This window comes from Pipistrellus hanaki, assembly GCF_964339955.1.
Source record: "Pipistrellus hanaki genome assembly, chromosome: 3".
NCBI lineage: Eukaryota > Metazoa > Chordata > Mammalia > Chiroptera > Vespertilionidae > Pipistrellus > Pipistrellus hanaki.
Window position 1 is genome coordinate 100,249,005 of NC_140505.1, and position 18,906 is coordinate 100,267,910.

An 18,906-nucleotide genomic window follows, 5' to 3' on the forward strand; every position below is an offset into this window, starting at 1 on the left:
ATAGTTCTTTTTAAAACCCCCAGCTAGTGAGAATATCCACATGTTTTATTTCAGAAATATTAATGTATTTTTTTGCAGGATGCTGTCCCAGACTCTACTAGAATGCCATGTCCTGTAGAGGACAGGCATAATCTAGAAATCTGAAAAGTGTCAATTCCCACACCTGTTAGGCCCCACGGGTCTTATAGGAAGCATTAAAGACCTACATAACCCCTTTACAAATGAGGCCACCAAGGTTACAAAAGAACCCAAATGAAGCTCATTAGATGTCAAAGGTAGACAGGGGTTCCTGACCACCACATCCCTCCACAGGCAATTGTGGAGTGAGCCACAAGCCCTCCCGAGCACTAGAAGCCCCAGCATCTGTTCTGTGAGCCGGGGTTATCAGTGGCACCGCGCATACAAATGATTTGCTGGAATACATGTGGTCTTACCAAAACAGATGCAGAACTATCTTAAGGTCCCTCCACTGGTACTGTGGGGGTGGGGGACACAAAATTCCTCCCAAATGAAATGAAAGGAGGGCAGGAGGAGTATATTTGGAGTCCCTCAAGAGCTTCTGAATATGTTAACATTTACTGAATTATTAAGGACATTAACATTTACTGAGTTGTTTCAAAAATCACTGCTAATTCAGCACCCATCCCCTGACTTCATCTTCTGAAGGTCTTTCCCTCCTGTCCACCTAAGCAGGCTGCAGGTGCCACTCAGAATGCAGCACAGCTCATCTGACTGCCGTGCCATCACCCACACGTGCACCCGGGAGCAGAAAGAGCCTTTGACAGGGAGCAGTGAAAAGAAAAGGCCAACCCTGTCGCCGGGTCCACGGAACACAGGCTGGAAGCGGGGAAAGACACAAAGAGGGTCAGAGGCCACCCGGCAAGAGAATAGAAAGAGAGAGGAAGAGAACCCAGAGCAAACCAAGGGAAGCCAGCTGCTGACATTTTAGGGCACCCATCGGCAATGAGCCGTGTGTCTAGGCACGGATGAAGCAGTCTCTCAGCCGTGGTGGCTTACACCGCTACCCGCTACCTCAGCATCGTTCACTGGTTCTGGAGGCTCTTCCCTTCTTATTCATTTCCTCAGTTGTAAATGCTCCCAATTAATAACTGGTCAGTGGCGACCCTCCGTGTCAAACCTGAGCAAGCACCAGGGTCACCTGCAGGCTTGTTAAAACACAGGCTACCAGGCGCATGCAAGTTTCCGATTCCCAGTCCTGGGCCGGGCTAGAGTCTGCATTTCTTACGTGCTGCCTGGTGGTGCCGCTGCTCTAGGGAAATGCTGAGCAGTGGAATTATGTGACTCGTATTTGTAATTTTGGATTTTCTGGTAGCTACCTTTTCAAAAGGTAAAATCCAACAAGTGAAAATTTAAATAATGTATTTTATTTCTCACAATATATTCAAAATGTTATTTCAACATATCAATATAAAATAACTAATGAGGTGTTTGACATGCTTTTCATACTTGGTCTTCAAAGTCTGGCATGCTCTTTCCATTCACAGCAAATCTCAGTGTGGATAAGCCGCCCATAAAGTACTTTGTGGCCACGCGTGGTTTCTGACTACATTGGAGGCACAGTGACAGAAGAGGCCACTGTCTGGGAATAGCAATGTGTGTAGCAGCGGGATTGTTTGGGCCCAGTGACAATCACCTGACAACGAGTCATCGTGGAGGGCTGGAGCGGTGGTCCTGCCAGGACTCTATGTGACCTCGCTGGATCTCCTCGGAACACACATCCCAAAGAACACAAGATGGAGCCCCAGGCCTCATTCACTGTGAGACAGGAGGGGACCTCGTGAAGTCTGCAATCAGAGTGCTATCTAGTGCAGCCCATGGCTCTGCCCAGGTGCTGGGGGAGGACTGTGATGGACAGAATAAGTGAGCTCTAATAGAGAAACTTTGCTAAACATAAACCAGGAGCTCAAGGAGGCCTACTGGGTAACCTGCGGAGCCAAGAGAGGCCCAGTCTGTTGGCTGCTTACACCTCAGGTCCCAACACAGAGAAAATGAAGGGGGCCGTCCTGTCCTGGATGACTTCTCACCAGCAGTTCTAGACCAAGATCAGAACCCGTGCTTCAGTGGCAGGACTCCCCACGGCAGCCACAGGGCCAGGACCCCAGCAGCGGGAAAGCCCCCAGGACTCTACAGTGCATGAGACCCTCCTTGCAAAGGAGGCAGGGATGGAGAGGGTTTGAGTAGGACCAGTCATTCTAGAGAATGGAAAAGAACAAGTCTACCAGCAGATACTGACTGCCGGGTCCACATGCAAACTCGGGTCTCTCTGCACACACTCTAGTCAATGAGAAGCACTCGCAGCAAAGCACACAGAGCTACAGCACATTCGCCTTTGGTGGCCGAGACCCTGTGTGAACAAGACATGAAAGAGTTGTGCACAGAAGTGGGCCCTGCCCTGGCCACTGCGAGTGCCCTCTTCACCACCACCTGAGGGAGACGGTGGATCACCCCGCCCCAGTGCTGCTGAGAAGCCTGTTTGCTTTAGCTCACTGCCCTCGCATATTTTTAAGATTATTTTTATGATAAAATATGCATGACATAAAACCATTTTAATGTCACTCAATAGCTCAGTGGCATCAAGAATATTCACGCTGTTGTGCAGCCATCACCACCATCCATCTCCAGAGCTTTTCTTCTTCCCAAACTGAACTCTGTCCCCATTCAACAGCAACTTCCCTTCCTCCTCCGCACCCTCCAGCCCTGGCACCCGTCATTGTACTCTCTGTGTCTATGAATTTGACTCCCCCAGGTACCTCACGTATGTGGAACCGTACACTGCTGGTCTTTTTGTGATTGGCTTAATTTACTTAAGTGTAATCATCTCAAGGCTTATCCATGTTGTAGCATGTAACAGGATTCCCTTCCTTTTTAAAGCTGAATAATGTTCCATTGTATGTATAGACCACATTTTGTTTATCCATCCATACATCAATGGACACTTGGTTGCTTTCACTTTGGCAACTATGAAAAATGATGCTATGAACATGGCTGTACACATATATGTTTGATTCCCTGTTTTGAGCTTTGTGGGGTATATACCCAGAAGTGGTATTGCTGAATTATGGTGATTCTATTTTTAGTTTTTTGAGGAATAGTCATCCGTTCTCCACGGCAGTTGCACCATTCCCAAACAGTGTACAAGGGTTCCAATTTCTCCACATCCTCACCAACCCTTGTTATTTTCTGTTTGTTTTATAATAATCATTCTAATGTACATGGCATGTTATCTCATTGTGATGTGGTTTCCCTAACAGTTAGTGATGGTGAGGATTCTTGGTTTTCACTCTTGACTGCTTCTGACTATAGCATCTTCTCTCTAGTCTGGGCCCAGAGGATCAAATTTTTCTCTGTCTTCACTGTCTGCATGACCCTAGACTTCATTTACCTGTGGGACTTTTTGTTCTTGCCCTTTTAAATGTTCTAATTACTTGGAACAGATGCAGCAGAAATGTATTTTGTCCATCAACTGGCACCCTCTGTCACAGCCAAGATTGACTCAGTACCTACCAATTCCTTCCTTGCCCCAAGAAGAAATGAGATTGAATTCTCAGGATGTGCAAAGAAGGGCTGACACTGGAAAGCAGTGGTGCCTCCTTACAACCACTGAAAGGAGTCCACCTTGGCTGGCTTTCTCAGTCCTCCAGATAGGACAATGAGCCAGAGCCATTAGTGCCGCTTGAGCCTTGCAGTGATACAATGAACCAGACTAGCCCCAGACTCCGACACTGGCATCTACAAGAGCCTGAGGCAGGCCAGACGAACGCTCACTGTGCCAGAGTGTCTTGAGGCAGGCTAGAAAAATGCAAGTGACACCAGTGGTCATGGGCAGGAGGTCCACTGGCAAGTGCCACTCAGGTCACACACACGTAACAGATTAGGCATGCCATCTTTCCCAAAGCTCAAGGGAAACAGTTCTAGGTGGGTTTACTTTTTTAAATTCTTGTTTGTTTTGTAAAATTAAGGTTAATTTACATACAGGAAAATGCATCCCTTCTAGTGTACAGTCTGTCAGTTTGCATGTAACTACCACCATAGTCAAGATAGAACAGTCCCATTGCCTGCCAAGGTCTTCCCTACTCACTCTCCCTGTAGCCACAGTTCCTGGAAACCACTCATCTAGTTTCTAATTTCACCTTTTCCAAAATATCTTATGAATACAGTCAGATAATATGTGGCTTTCTCAGACTGTTCATCAATGTGATCCATGTGTCAATAGTTTGTTCCCTCTGTTTTCTTTTTTAGATTGTGGTAAAATACACATAACAAAATTTACCATTTTAATCATGTTTACATGCCTATTGTTCAGTGACATTAAGAACATTCACATCACCCTAACTGGTTTGGCTTATTGGATAGAGCATCAGCCTGTGGACTCAAGGGTCCCAAATTCAATTCTGATTGTGGGCACAACCCCAGTAGGGGGTGTGCAGGAGGCACCTGATTGATATTTATCTCTCATCGATGTTTCTAACTCTCTCTCCCTCTCCCTTCCTCTCTATAAAAAATCAATAAATGTATTTTTTAAAATTCACATCATTAGTTACTTTCAAATGCTGGCCTCATTAAATGATTACCATGTTTGAATCTGAATTTTATTGAAAGTCCCTTGAGAAATATGTGAGAGTTGACAGCACATTTGGTTGGCAAGACCATGAGTAAGTCAAGATAGATCCCAGATGTCCAACACAGTACTGGCTCTTGCCTGTTGCCCCAGTATGATTATTAATAGCCACTTTTACTTCTCAAAAGTGTCCTTGTTTGAACTATAAACCACTTGGCCACAGAGAAATTGCTTCTCTCAGATGTTCCTGGTGGAAGACCAAAATTTTTTTAAAAGTTTAAAATCCTATGGTCTATTAAATTACAAATGTTTGTCAAAATTACGAACACATTTACCTTAGACCCAACAATCCCATTTCTGAGATCTTTATCTTACAGATATATTTGCACATGTAGGTACAATGTTGCAGCAATTCTTATAAAATAAAAACATTAGCAACAACCCAAGTAGCCATCCACAGAAAGCAGGTTACATAAACTATGGTATAGCTAATACCTTCAAAAGATTTACCACATAATTCACCTATAAAAAAGTTAAAGAAGCTTTCTGTATTCTAATATGGAAAGAGCTCTAGGACATAGACCGTAAGTGAGGAAGACAAGGAAGAACTTATGTAATGTGTAAGAAAAGGGAAGGATATAAATTTGCATTTGTTTGCATATGCACAAAGAAACCCTCCCACAGATGCTGGTGGATATAGGGAAACTAAGGAGTCTATCTATGGGAGGAATGGGGGGTTGGATGGAAATGGGATGGGGCAGTAACCTCCTAATGTCATTTAAAATTGTTCAACAGTGTAAATGTATGACCTGTTTAAAAATAAATAAATAAATGTAAAAAAAAAAGAAAGAAATTTGGAGAAATGTTACTTGGAAAAAGAACTGCTAAGTTTAATGACATGAACTTTTTTCATTTTAATCAATTTATTTCCAACATTCACAAAATCAATAAATTCACATTTCAAAGACTGAATATACCACAAACCACTCAACTACCTGGAAAGTGACCTCCGTTGTTTGACTAGGTCTGAGAAAGTGCCTTCTGATAATGAACTTTAAATGTAAACTTGTTGCCCAGTCAGTGTGGCCCAAAGGTTGAGCGTCCACCTAGGAACCAGGAGGTCATGGTTTAATTCTGGCTGCAGTTCTGGTGCAGCATGGCCCTGCTGAGTCCTCTGCCTACCAGTGTTTCCCAAACTTCTCTCATGATGAGAATCACCTGGTGGAGTTGTTAAAACACAGATTCCTGAATCCCAACTAAGAAGTGCTAAACTAGAATTTTTGAGAACATATAGGTAAAATTGCATTCCTAACTTAGTGCTCTGTATATAACATCTGTCTTAGAGCACTAGTTAAGTATACAATTTTACCTATATGTTCCCAAAAATTCTAGTTTAGCACTTCTTAGTTGGGATTCAGGAATCTGTGTTTTAACAACTCCACCAGGTGATTCTCATCATGAGAGAAGTTTGGGAAACACTGGTAGACAGTCGCATGCCTCTGAAGGGCTGAGTTCCTTGCTGGAAACCTGGAGAAGAATCAGCCCACCTGCTTGCTTATTGGCCAAATTCAATTCCTTGCAGCTGTAGGACTAAGGTCCCTCCTCCTTACTAATTGGGAGCTGGTCTCTGTTCCACATCCCTTCTCTTCTTCCCAGGTGGCACACAGGCCTTCAATGCTTTACATTTCTGACTCCACTGGAGAAAGTTCTCTGCATTTCAGGATTTATGTGATTAGATTGGGCCTACCTGAATAATATCCCTAATTTAAGGCCCATCATCTTAATTAGAGGATATCTTGGGGAACTAGATACTTTCTGAGAGACTAAACTCAGAGCCTTATCCAAGCCTCCTACTCTTTCAGATTTCTTTTCCATTTTGAAACCTCCTTGGACCTAATAAGACAAACCCCAAGATAGGCATAAAAATTTAAAAAAAATTAAATTGATAGTAACTATATTTTACCATTAAACTCTTCTATTAACTTCCAAGTTTTTATTTCTAAATCTTGTACTCAAGAGAACTACATCTTTTTTTTCTTTTTGTTTTCTTTTTTTAATATATATAGGGTGTAATATCACAGGAAGGTTATGATATCTTGCCATCTGTGAGGAGTAAGCCCAGGCTGCTGTTGGATGTGTTTATTACAAAGGAGCCATTCTTTAGGCGCTCTACTCTCTCCACATCCAAGAGAACTAACAAATCTTTTTTAAAAAACAGAATTGTTTTTCAGCTTAGAAAAATCAGAATACCTTAAAAAAATTCAGTGTATTCTTTAATTTTTCATAATTTATTCTTTAAAATATAAAGGGCCAGATAATGGCGTTTAGGATGAAAAGACATTATTTATTTTATATTATAAGTCTTACTTATAACAATGATTTTTTAAAAAGGATAGGGAAGCTCTAATTAAGCAGAAGTCTGGTTGTATTTAAAAATATAAATGTAAGTAAATAACATATATATATCCGTATCATATGTGTGTGTGTGTGTGTGTGTGTGTGTGTGTATATATATATATATATATATATATATACATATATACATGCCAATTTGGCCATGAAGTCACACCTCTCAATTCAGAGTACTTAACAAAAGGTTTTATTTAAGTCTTCAACTATCATTGGTCCTATTACCTACTCAAAAACAGTCTTTCTCAATTAAGCTTCTTTCTAACCTTCAGTTCCTGGGATCCAGAATCAATTAAGTGCCTGTTGGTGCTAGAACCTGGCAGTGTTGAGTACAAAGCCCACTGAAGCTGTGGAGAGTATGGAGAAGAAGGGATTTGCCACTTTCTGAATGACGAGGGACTTATGAGGGGGTTGCTTTCCACAGACCAAAGGAGAAGTGGTCAATTTGGAAAGGTCATATTAAGTAGAGTAAAACGAATAAAATATTCCTGGGTAGACCTCAGGAATGGTGACACCTGGCTGGCTGTCCTCAGTGACCTCAGCTCTCAGAGCCTGATGACCTTTGCTAGTATCCCTGAAAACTATCTAGGCCACATGTGTCAAACACACGGCCCGCGGGCCAAATCCAGCCCGCCAGGCCTTGCAATGTGGCCCGCACCGCGCTGTCATCACTGCACTCCGCTGTCAGTTTATGACATTGTCAGTTTATGACTGTTCAGTAAACCATTTGGCCCGCGATTTAGGCTGGATTTTAGATTTTGGCCCCTTCTCTGATTGAGTTCGACACCCCTAATCTAGGCAGATGGTGCAGGGTCCACATGCCAGTCGTGAGAGGGACAGTGACAGGCAAGAGAGCCTAGAATAGAGCCATTCAGCCCATGGAGTGAAGGATGTGCTGCTGTCAAGAACAAAATATATTATCTTGAGTCATTACACTCCACATTTCTGTCATACTGTCTGAGTCCCTGTCTTGAAAAAGGTCTTGTAAACACGACCTTTATATCAGAGTCATCTCTAATAAACAAGAGGATACACTTGATTGAGTTACAAAATGGAAAGACAAACCCACAAGAATTCCAAAAGAACAACACAAGCCCAGTGCCAATTTTTAAAAAGCCCAGAGTAATATTCCTACTCCTTACCTAGGTCAAAGCTACAAATGTATGTCTCCCCTCCCATTCTTCTTCCTGAAACTGATTTATTTAAATTCTTCATTTTATGTTGCTTAATCTAAACTTTATATTTCTGAATCTACTTCCTCTGATACTCTATTCTGTTATTAATCAAAACTGCCTACACATGAGGGGTCAGGACTCAGTCCAGCTTATTTTTCTCTGAACTGTCTTGTGGAACTGTCTTGTGAAATAAGATCTTTAAATGATAGGAAAGCTTTCACCAGTGGTAGCTGGTGACTATTTGACTATTTCACTAAACTTTCTATGTTCTTAATACATTTAATGAATGCCAAGTACAATAAGAATGCTTAAAGAAAGAAAGAGCACATATGGCAAAAGAAATATAGAAGAGAAAATAGGGCCCTTGAATTTGACAGAGAAATTCTATCTCACAGAGCAATGTCATCATCCTTTGTGCAAGGTTGATATAAAGGTCATTTTCTATCTTCATGACGGTTTCTTGGCTCTGAATCCTGATCAGGGAGGGGAATATGGTGGTCTGAAAAGAGAGAGCAAATGTACTACAACCAGCATAAAGTGTGATACTGAGAGAGAACAAGTTTGTAAATTAGTATTTTTAAAGTGAAAAATGTAAACAGACAAAAATGACAACTTTGTAGATGTATAATTTTTGAATTATTCCATTAATTAAATAAATAAATCCTGAACTCCACCAACTCAAAAACTGAATTAATACAGTGCTATTTTTCTCTGCCTGTATCCCAGTGAAGGGAAATAAACATTTATTGTTTTGATATAATAAAGGTTTTCACTTCTACCTGATAATATAGCAAAATAACATCCTGATGACTAATATAAACCTACTAACCATCTATAAATATCTGTTACTCAAAATATTTTGTCCCATCAAGTAACTGCTTAATAGAAAGCAAGTAAAGATATTTCCTCTCTTATCAAACAGGTTATATTCTAAAAATTTAAGTATAAGTGAGATGTTAAGAACTAAGAAAACATTCTCCCATAAAAACATAATAACAAATTTTAAATTAAAGTAGTGTTTAAGTTATAATAGTGTTTAATTTTAAATTTTAATTTAAAAATATAATGGTGTTCAAGTTTCCAGGTTAACATTCCAGAGTCATTAACTTATTAATGGCTGTTTATAACTGCTTGGATTCTGGTCATTAAGAAAATTTTCCTTTCCTTCTCCTAAAGGAGTGTTATTAGCCTTGGACACATTTTTAGAAATTCGTGGTTTCTTTGCTCTCCTCTGAGCTCACTTTCAGTCTTACTCCAACTCTCTACTCAAGAGTTGTTCAAACTCCAACTACAGCCCCTCCAGGTCTGTCCATTTTCCCCAAACTGGTCCATCTTCCAAAGGGCCCATCTCTGGAACTCTTAATCCCGGTGTAGAAACCTGATTCACAGAACTTTAGAGCTTGAGGAACCTAGAGTTCCTCTGACTCAATCCACTCCCAGGCTTACTCCCCCCAAAATAATCCATTACCAATATAGGTATGCCTAATGGTTAGACCCTAACCAATTCATAATCTATCCAAAGATATTTGCATTGATTAGTTGACTAGTAACCTAAAGATCATGTAATTTGTAGAATTCCAGGAAGTGTGAGCAATAAAAATGAAAACATTTAAGCTGTAGACAAGAAAATAAACAAGACCCCCAGGACAGCAGGTCGCTTAGGTCTGCCCCAAGATCAACCCTTCTGTTCCAGCACAGCTTTCCACAGCTTCTCCCCTCCTCCACTCGTGAACTTACAGACCAGCTAAGCGTTTCCAGGAGTTTCACAACAGCCTTCCCAGCCCTCTGGAGAGACCAGCCAGTGCAGAGAAATGGTGGGCAGGGCAGCCTCCTGCATTCAAGGGGTGGGATGTGCTGATTCTGTTACTGTCACTAAAAAAGCAGCTCAAGTGCCCATTACCTGTTCTGCAGAGAAAGGAATCTCACTAAGCTGAAAGTCCTACTCCCTAAAAATCATCTCAGTAAAGGCCAACAGGGTTGAAACATCTTAAAACAAAACTTTAGGCAATATCAAATGAAAAGGAGACATAATATTATTAAAATGCCCTTCTGGTGTTAACTTCTATATGTTTCTTATTTCCACTCTCTCATATATTGTCCTACTCTATTCTTCCACTAACTTTATTCTGTGCCATATCATCCCTCCCCTGGACTATCATAAAAACCATGTAATTGACCCTCCTTGATTCTTACCCTACCCCCCATTATTCATCCTCCATAATGCATGACAACCTGTTGAGTTAGAATCCTTTCCATATCTGTCCCAAGCTTAAAATTCTTCAACAGCCACCACTATGTACTCAATGAAGGCCAAGGTCATCAGCACCTTTTAAGGCCTCCTTCAATGCCCCACTCCTTAAAGTCATATCAAGTTAGTAAAATAAAGCTGCTTGTAGTCCTCCAGCAACATCAGGCTTCTTCAGCCCTCTCGGTCTTTGTCCATGCTGTGTCCCCATTGTGGAATACTCTCCCATCTTATCTCATCTGCCATTTTCCATTTATTATTCATTCTACCACCACCTCCTCAGGAAGACATCTCTGAACCCTCAGAAGGGACAGTGAGCTTCCATAGCCGCCTTCAATCTGTCCTCATGCAAGATCACAGTGAAATCATTACCCAGCTGTCTTCCCCTCCACCATATGCTACAGGAGGAAAGGAGTCCTGCACCTTTATAAAGAAATACAGCAGGGCCCTAACTGGTTTGGTTAGACTGAAGGGTTCCAGATTCAATTCCGGTCAAGGGCACGTGCCTGGGTTGCGGGCTCAATCCTCAATAGGAGGCATGCAGGAGGCAGTCAATCAGTGTTCTTTTTCATCATTGATGTTTCTATTACTTTCTCCCTTCCTCTCTGAAAACAATAATTTTTTTTTTTTTTTTTTTAAGAAATACGGCAGGCACTGGTATGGAGACAAAAGAGAAGGTGAGTTCAAAAATGGAGGTGATCAACATGTGTCTTAGTTTTCTCATCACAAAAATTGAAGATAATAGTATTTTCCCCATATTGTTTTGATAAAAATTAAATGAGATAATATGCATCAAATATGTGAAACAGTGTCTAGCATTTGGAAAGCATTCAATCAATGTTAGTGTGGTGTCAGGAAGAAAAATAAGAATTGCAAAAAGATCACTAGGTTGATTGGTTGATTAACCTCTGTCACCATGGTCTCTGAAGAGCTTTCCTACAGTGTGATACCATAATACATAACATGGGACTGAAAACTGCCCCTGGGAAAACTGCCTGGAAAAGCACTGTGCTGTGTCAGAGGAGAAACCAGAGAAGATGGAAAGGAGTGCTGGGCCACGACAAACGTCCTGCTGGCCATGCATGAGTTTCTGTGGCCCAGGCCAGGAGGGAAGCAAGTCAACAGGACATGTGGTCAGAGAAGGGTGAGGTCCTCAGTGGGGGCTGGGGCTGGGGAGGATGGAGAACTACGAATGGCTTTGAATGACTTCTTAGAATTAAGACACTTCAAATATAAGTTATGCCTCGATAGCTCTGACCACTAGAGTTGGAAAGGGCTATGGCTAAAATTCCAACCCACTTAATACTAACAATTTCAGAAACATCCTGCTGTCGCCAATCCAATCAGGCTGCCCACTGAGTTAAGAGCAGAAGAGTGTTAAGTGTTCTCGAATTTCCTCAGCACTGCAATCTGCTGGGCTTGAGCAAAGGCCCCAGATGGAACTTCATTTTCATCTTTTATGACAGGGATTATCCCTGGGTCCTTTCATTTCCCCCAGGGAAGCAAAGGTTCCAGATGGGCCCACCCCCATTATATGATTTCCAACAGCTTTGCATATTTTCCGTGTATACATAGCTTTGCCATTTATTATTCATTCTACTGACTCTAATCTGTTAATGTGCTGAGCTGTCTTTATGAATCATAATTTAGCTACGTGGCATTGTGGTGACCACAATTTTGGGATGTGACATGAGCAGTCTTATGCAGCAGAATTTTTCTTCTGCTATTTGTCCTAAGAAAACACAAAACTGAACAAATGTTAACTACATTTTTTAAGACTCAATTCTAAAGGAATACAGGAGCTGTATGTTTTCATCATTGTGTATGCATTCATTCAACGAACATGTATTATGAACCTACTATATAATATGCACTTTGTTAGCTGCTAAGGAACAGAGACAAATGAATGTAATTCAGGATTTCACAGCTCCTCCAACACCCATTTATATTCCCAGGAGGAAACAAGCAAAATGACAAATTAGTTCCATGATTTTTAAAATTTTAGCCATTACACAATTCAGTTTTCCTAACACAAAAATTATAAGCAAGTGTTCCACAGACTAAATTAGGATAAGTTTTGTTTCACCAAAACTGTGTTTTTTAAAACATGGGTCTACATTTTAAAAACAAATGAAGAAATTTCACAAAATTAAAGTAATTTTTAAAAATTTATATTTAGAGAGAAGAAGGGGGAGAGAGAACCCTTAATGTAAAAGAGAAACATCAATCGGTGGCCTCCAGCATACACCCCAGCTGGGGATCGAACCTGCAATGTAGGAATCAGTTTATGGGATGACACTCCAAACAACTTAGCCACACCTACCAGGGCATAGTAAGCTAATTTTTTTTTTTTTAATTTCCACTTTCTCTTGGAAAACACATGAAAATGTGTACCAACTTTGGATTCACATTCCCACAAAATAAAAATCCCCAGAGCAGAGTCACCAGGGTCCCTTTAAATCAGCACACCCTCTCCAGGACTCATCACTGCCCCTCACCTCTCAATCTGGAAACCCACAGTCAGCCAGCACTGGACCATTCCCTTTAGTTCTCCGAATCCACACAGGAGAAAATAAAAGACAATGAGGGCATTTGATTCAAAATACTGGAAAGGAGAATAATTCTTTGAATCTGTGAAGAACTGTCCTATGTGTTAAATGTGCAAATACATTATGCCCAGCACAGTGGAGTCGCTTTCATAGAACTGAAGGCTGCTGCGGCAGTATCTATCTTCTCCCTCTGCCCGAGGTGACACTTACCAATATCCTTCCCATCACGAGAGACAACAGAGAGCACCATAATTCCAGTCTCTTCCTGAGGCTAAAATACTGAACATCAGATGTGAAAATATTAGATATTTCTCACCTTCCTTCTTCCATATTAGACCAGAAAATACCCCAGCTTCTACTTTTCATTCGCCTTGGTTATTTCTCATTTCTATCCAATACTGTGCTAAAATAAAAAAATATAAACCTTCCCACTCATTTCCAACACTTAGAGATGACTGTTCTCAGTCTCACTAGTAATCAGGAAAAGCAAACTAAAATTACACAAAAGCCCAAGGCTAGAATGTGGGGAAACAGGAAAGAACACTGCAAATAAAATGCAGTCAATTTCAAGGGTAATTGACAACAATCAGTGAGGCTGAAGATGCATACACCTGTGACCCAGCAGTGGGACATACAGTAAATGCTCTAGAGTGCTGGCTTTCAAAAGGCCCTCAGTGAGAAATACATCTGGCCCAGAAATCATGGTTCAATTCCCTATCAGGGCACATGCCTGGTTGCAGGCTCCAACCCCAATGGAGAGTGTACAAAAGGCAGCTGATCGATGATTCCCTCTCGTCACTGATGTTTCTCTCTCTCTTGTCTGCATTTTCTCTCTAAAAGAAAATATCATAAAACTTTTATCTTCTTTCTCTTTGTTAAAAAGAAGAAATACATCTGACATTATAACCAAGTGCACCTATATACATACATAGCTAAAAAAAAAAACGTTAACAAAATTTACCCTTATAATGTGCAATGGATTTTGATATTATTTATATAATATACAATTTATAATTAATCTTTACTATTATTTTTAATGTGGATTGCAATACAGTAAATTGATATCATGACCCTTAATGTGTAATAGCTTAAAAAGTAGTGGCTGCCAGGCTACTGCCACATGGGTCTATGGAGTCATCCGTCAGGAATCTTGTCCCATTGCTTTTACTAAGAGCAAAAAATTAAAAATAATCTCAATGTCCATCAAAGTAGAGAGGAAAAATAAAATTTCATATTCAGTTTATGTTCATATCATATAATAGTGAAAATGATTAAACTAAATCCATGTATTTGATAGAACTTAAAATTCTGTTTTCTTCTTTTTAATAAAAGCAAGTTTCATATGCAGAGTGGATCTAAACTTTAAACACAAAAAATATAATTCAATATTTCTTTGGGTACATACATATACAAAGAAAGGATAAACCAAAGAAAGAATTTATACCTATTTCCTTTTTTTTTTTTTTTTTTCTGAAAAAAGTTTTATTGTTTCCATTTGGTCCAATACAAAGGTAAGGACTTCAGGGTGGTTAAAGGAGTGGCTAATGGTTTGGGGGAGAGACTCAGGCAAAAGCCAGACACCAAGGAAATTCAGAGGGTCCCCTCAAAGGCCTCTGGGTTCCAAAGGCTCCTAGTCATGCTTGAGGGCAAGCCTTTCAAAGAAATACTCACCCAGCCCAGCCTGGGGGTCAACCAGCCTACAAGGTTAGTCAGGGCGTTGCCCATCTTCTTGATGAGTTTCACCTCCTCATCCTGGAGTGGTTCTCCAGGAAGTCACAGAGTTGAGGATCTATTGGATAGAACCCAGGACATGCAACTACAAAAAGGCCTGGTTCAGGTTCCTCGCCAAGGCCCTGGCAGCTTCCAGGGCATCCTGAGTTTTATCCACTCGTCTTGGGAAGGCTTCAGCACATCCAGGAAGAGCATGTAGCCACCACACTGTTTTGTATCTTTAAGAGACACTCAGTGCCCTCGTGCTTCTTCTTCACCAACTCTCAGAAGTGGCCCATGTCTTCCAGAGCCACGTCATTGAGGTCAAAATAGCACACCTACCTCTGAATAGCACTTTTCTTGGGGAGAAGGACAACAGGGAAGAGTTTAAGATAGGAGTTTGAGGTTAAAGTTACTAGGTATATCTGAAACATCTTCTAAAAAAAATAAAATAAAAAATAAAAATAAAAAAAAACCTCCAGCAAACGCAAAAGAAAAAGGCAGCATTTCTTAAATGTGGATATACACGTGAAATTATTTTCTGTATTTTAGGAAGCAAACCTCAAAGGATGCAAAGGTCACTATTCTCTCACACCCTGCAGCTCTCAGATGTGGAGTGTCAACAGGAGCTTAGACTTCAGAATTTCGGTCTTACTGTACCATGGCCCAGAAGGCAAAGCTAACCTAGTGCCTGTGCTTTGCAAATTATTTACAATCTAACTCCTTGAAAAAAAACTAAGCTCATTTGGGATTTTTGAACATTAAAATGTTCTACTTCCAAATTCTTACTGCTTATTCTGAATCTTTGGTGGTTGAAATGCTGCCTGGTGCTGAATAGGCAAGATTTTAGCTGACTACTCACAAGGCCACCTGCTAAAATAATGTAGAAGGACTTAGCACGACCAATTACTTTGTAGATTAATAACACTGACTATTTTCTGTGGTGGAGGGTCCTGGAAGAATAGAAGGGTCACTAGATCAGAGAAGCCATTCATTGCTGTACCTAGGATTGCAGTGATTCCAGGGGTTTGCATCCTCCACAAACAGACAACACTCTCCACCCTCCAGAGAAGGCTTTGTTTGCACAGATCTAAGATGCTGTGTTTGATTTAAGCGAATATATTTTCCTCCTCAACAGTGAGTCTGTGTGCCTAGTTTTAACATTCCCAGCCTCAATCCTATCTATATCTTGTGAAATTTGGAAGTTCTCATTAATACTAATATCATGATGCATATCTTGAACTTCACTTTTGGCTATTAACACTTGACACCCACAAACTGTCTAGCACAGCTATTTGCATGCAGCACATACATTTCACCAAATTACTACTTTCAAAGGAAGCTTTGGTATCAAAGAAAGAAAACCAAAATGTGAGTCCTGTTTTGGCCAAATGAAAGCATCCTGACCTTGGCCAAGACCCTTCACTGTTTAGGACCTCAGTTTCTTTGTCCTCCTTTCTCACACTTTTAAGTGAAAATTAAATAAACTCAACAATGTGGGAAATTCTGTGTAAAATAGAAAGCTTTATGGAAACATGAGGTGATGTTGTTATTAGTGGTAAAAGCAATAAATGTAACACCATATCTAATTTTATATACACACACACACAAAAAAAAAAAAAACCACCCACAATTGCTATGCCCACATTTGTACCTTGTGGCCTAGTCAGTTTTTCTACAGCTCTTTTCTCCTAATGATTTAAATATTTCTTTCAACTATCAATTTGAACTTTTAATTACAATTTCATTTTAGCTTGAGAGGACAGATGGTCTTAAAAGGAAAACCTGGAGACTCCTTTGGAAATTTGTTAAGTCCCTGGTCCACCATACATGGTGTGAGGAGTTCCAGGCCAAAATCAAAGGATTTATATTCCTCAAAAATTAGCTAATTTATATTCCTCAAAAATTAGCTAATCATTGGCCCTGGACCATGTGTCTTACCTCAATTCACCAATATTAAAGAAAAAACACTATGATAATGAGTCACCATAGTATTAGAGCATAATTATACTCTAAATCCAAATATCATTAAAATATTTTCAAAGGAGATCCAAGATGGCAGCCAATGGGATGGCAGGCTGCAAGATAGTGAGTGACAGAGTGAAAGGAGAGTGTGTGGACGTGAGGGGAATGTCTATATTTATGAGTGAGGGACAGCTATATTCCACGGAACTGCTGGCGATAGGCAGACCAGGCTCCCCTGGCTGGGCAGCCTATACTATAGCTTAAATCTCTCCCCAAGTGGCCGGCTCTGCTGCAGAGACCGCACCATCTTGAAGGGGAGAGCAGCAGTGATTGGAAACTCAGCCTTACCTTCAGTCAGGGAGACCTCAGATACCTCCCAGGACCCTACAACCACAACACCCAGGGACCGAGACTCCAGCTTCCTCAGTTTTGACCCATGAACCGAGACTCCAGCTTCCCCAGCTACAAACACCTAATAAGTTTGTCCAGGGTAGAGAAGGTGGCGGCCTAATAAGTGGATGGGTCCTGCACCTTCTCACAGAGAAGATGAAAGGAACAGCTAAATTGAATAACATCCACCTGAAATTGGCAAATTAAACAAAGCTGGTGAGATAATCCATGGATGGAAAGGTCAGAAATCACCTGGAGAGAGGTGGGATCTGGGATCCAGGCTGGAGGGAGAAACACACTCAGTGGTGGCTAGAGTCTCAGAGAAAGACTGTACTCCACCAAATCCAGACATGGGAGGTGGTGCAGATCACAGGCTGGGAGCAGGGAGAAAAGAGACTCAATTTTCAAATCCTTCGTCTCAGATGATACAAATGTAATCAATTCTCAAACTTCAGGTTGACCCAGTAGGGTCAAGCCTCCATGTTCTTGATTCTCTTCATGTTCTAAGTCATGGGTCTAAAGCAGAGGCAGGCAAGCTTTGTTCTGGGAAGGGCCTCATAGTCAATATTTTAGGCTTTGTGGGCCACATTATTTCTGTATGACTACTCTGCTGCTTTATTGAAAAATAATTTTGTTTAAAAATTAGATACCATGAACTATAACTTGTAATTTATATTTTGTCTTTTTGTTTCATTTTGCTTGGCACTTTGCAGTGCTTTTCTCTTTTCCCACCAGCTTTATTGAGATATAATTGTCATATAACCAATGCAGATATGATTGTTTAAGTTTAAAAGATACATGATGATTTGATACACATATATATTGCATAATCATTACCACAATAAGGTTAGTAAACACCTCAGTCAGCTTACTGTCAGGCAAAAGGATTCCTGGTCCTTAACGTGTCCAATGCCATCTTACAAGGCAAGCTGACAACCAGTTCAGTCTGGGAAGGGTGGGCCTTTATCACCTGAAGGAATATTCTTGCATAGATAAGTGGGTCCATTAAATTGCTCTGGATTATTTTGCCCTTAGCAAGCATGGTCCAAGTGTTACCCATGCCACTTAGCTATATATAACAACTCCTCCTCTTTGGGTGTGACGATCTTCCTACCATTTTGTTGCTGCCCAAGACCCTGATTTTATTTGTAAGTTCTCTTAATAAGCTCTTGATGTAATTCTAGAGTTGTCTGCCTCTTCCTTCAAAATGTTCTTAATATTTACATAGTTACATGTGTGAGGTGTGAGAACATTTAAGATCTACTCTCTAAGCAACTTTCAAGCATATGATACAGTATCATCCTACATAATAAAAGGGTAATATGCAAATTGACCCTAATGGCAGAATGATGGGGAACGACCAGTCGCTATGACACACACTGACTACCATAGGTCAGACACTCAACACAGGAGCTTCCCCCACGGTCTGTGTGCTCCCACAAGGACAGCTCCACTCAGCCAAAAGCCAGGCTGACAGCTGTGAGTGCAGCAACAGTGGCAGGAGCCTCCTTAGCAGCTCTAAGAAAGCCTGGCCTAAGCCACAGTTGGACATCCCCCTAGGGCTCCTGGGCTGCTAGAGGGATGTCTGACTGCCAGCTTAGTCCCATTCCCTGGCAGGTGGACATCCCCCAAAGTGTCCTAGACTGCAAGAGGGCACAGGTCAGGCTAAGGGACACACTCCCCAGAGTGCATGAAGTTTCATGCACCAGACCTCTAGTCTGCATTAATAAAAGAGAAACATGCAAATTGACTATACCTCTGTGACATCCACCAGCCAATTAGGAGTGAGTATGCAAATTAAACCCAACAAAGATGGCTGGTTAATTTGCATATGCAGGTTCTGAACAGCAGGGGGCAGGGCGGGATGCTTGCATCATCTCCATA

The 18,906-nt window shown here is 41.0% G+C and overlaps 1 protein-coding gene across 5 annotated transcripts in view; it reads right to left on the minus strand.

Annotated features, from left to right (window-relative positions):
* The window catches only part of MTUS2 (microtubule associated scaffold protein 2), a 480,281-nt gene that overhangs the window by 348,183 nt on the left and 113,192 nt on the right, over nucleotides 1–18,906 (minus strand). Inside the window, exon 3 of one of the 5 annotated variants that reach the window (XM_084878668.1) lies at nucleotides 8,557–8,662. The exons of the other annotated variants lie outside the window; for them this stretch is intronic. The gene's annotated coding sequence lies outside the window, so the exon portion shown is untranslated. The remainder of the gene's footprint in view (nucleotides 1–8,556; nucleotides 8,663–18,906) is intronic. 5 annotated transcript variants of the gene reach the window in all.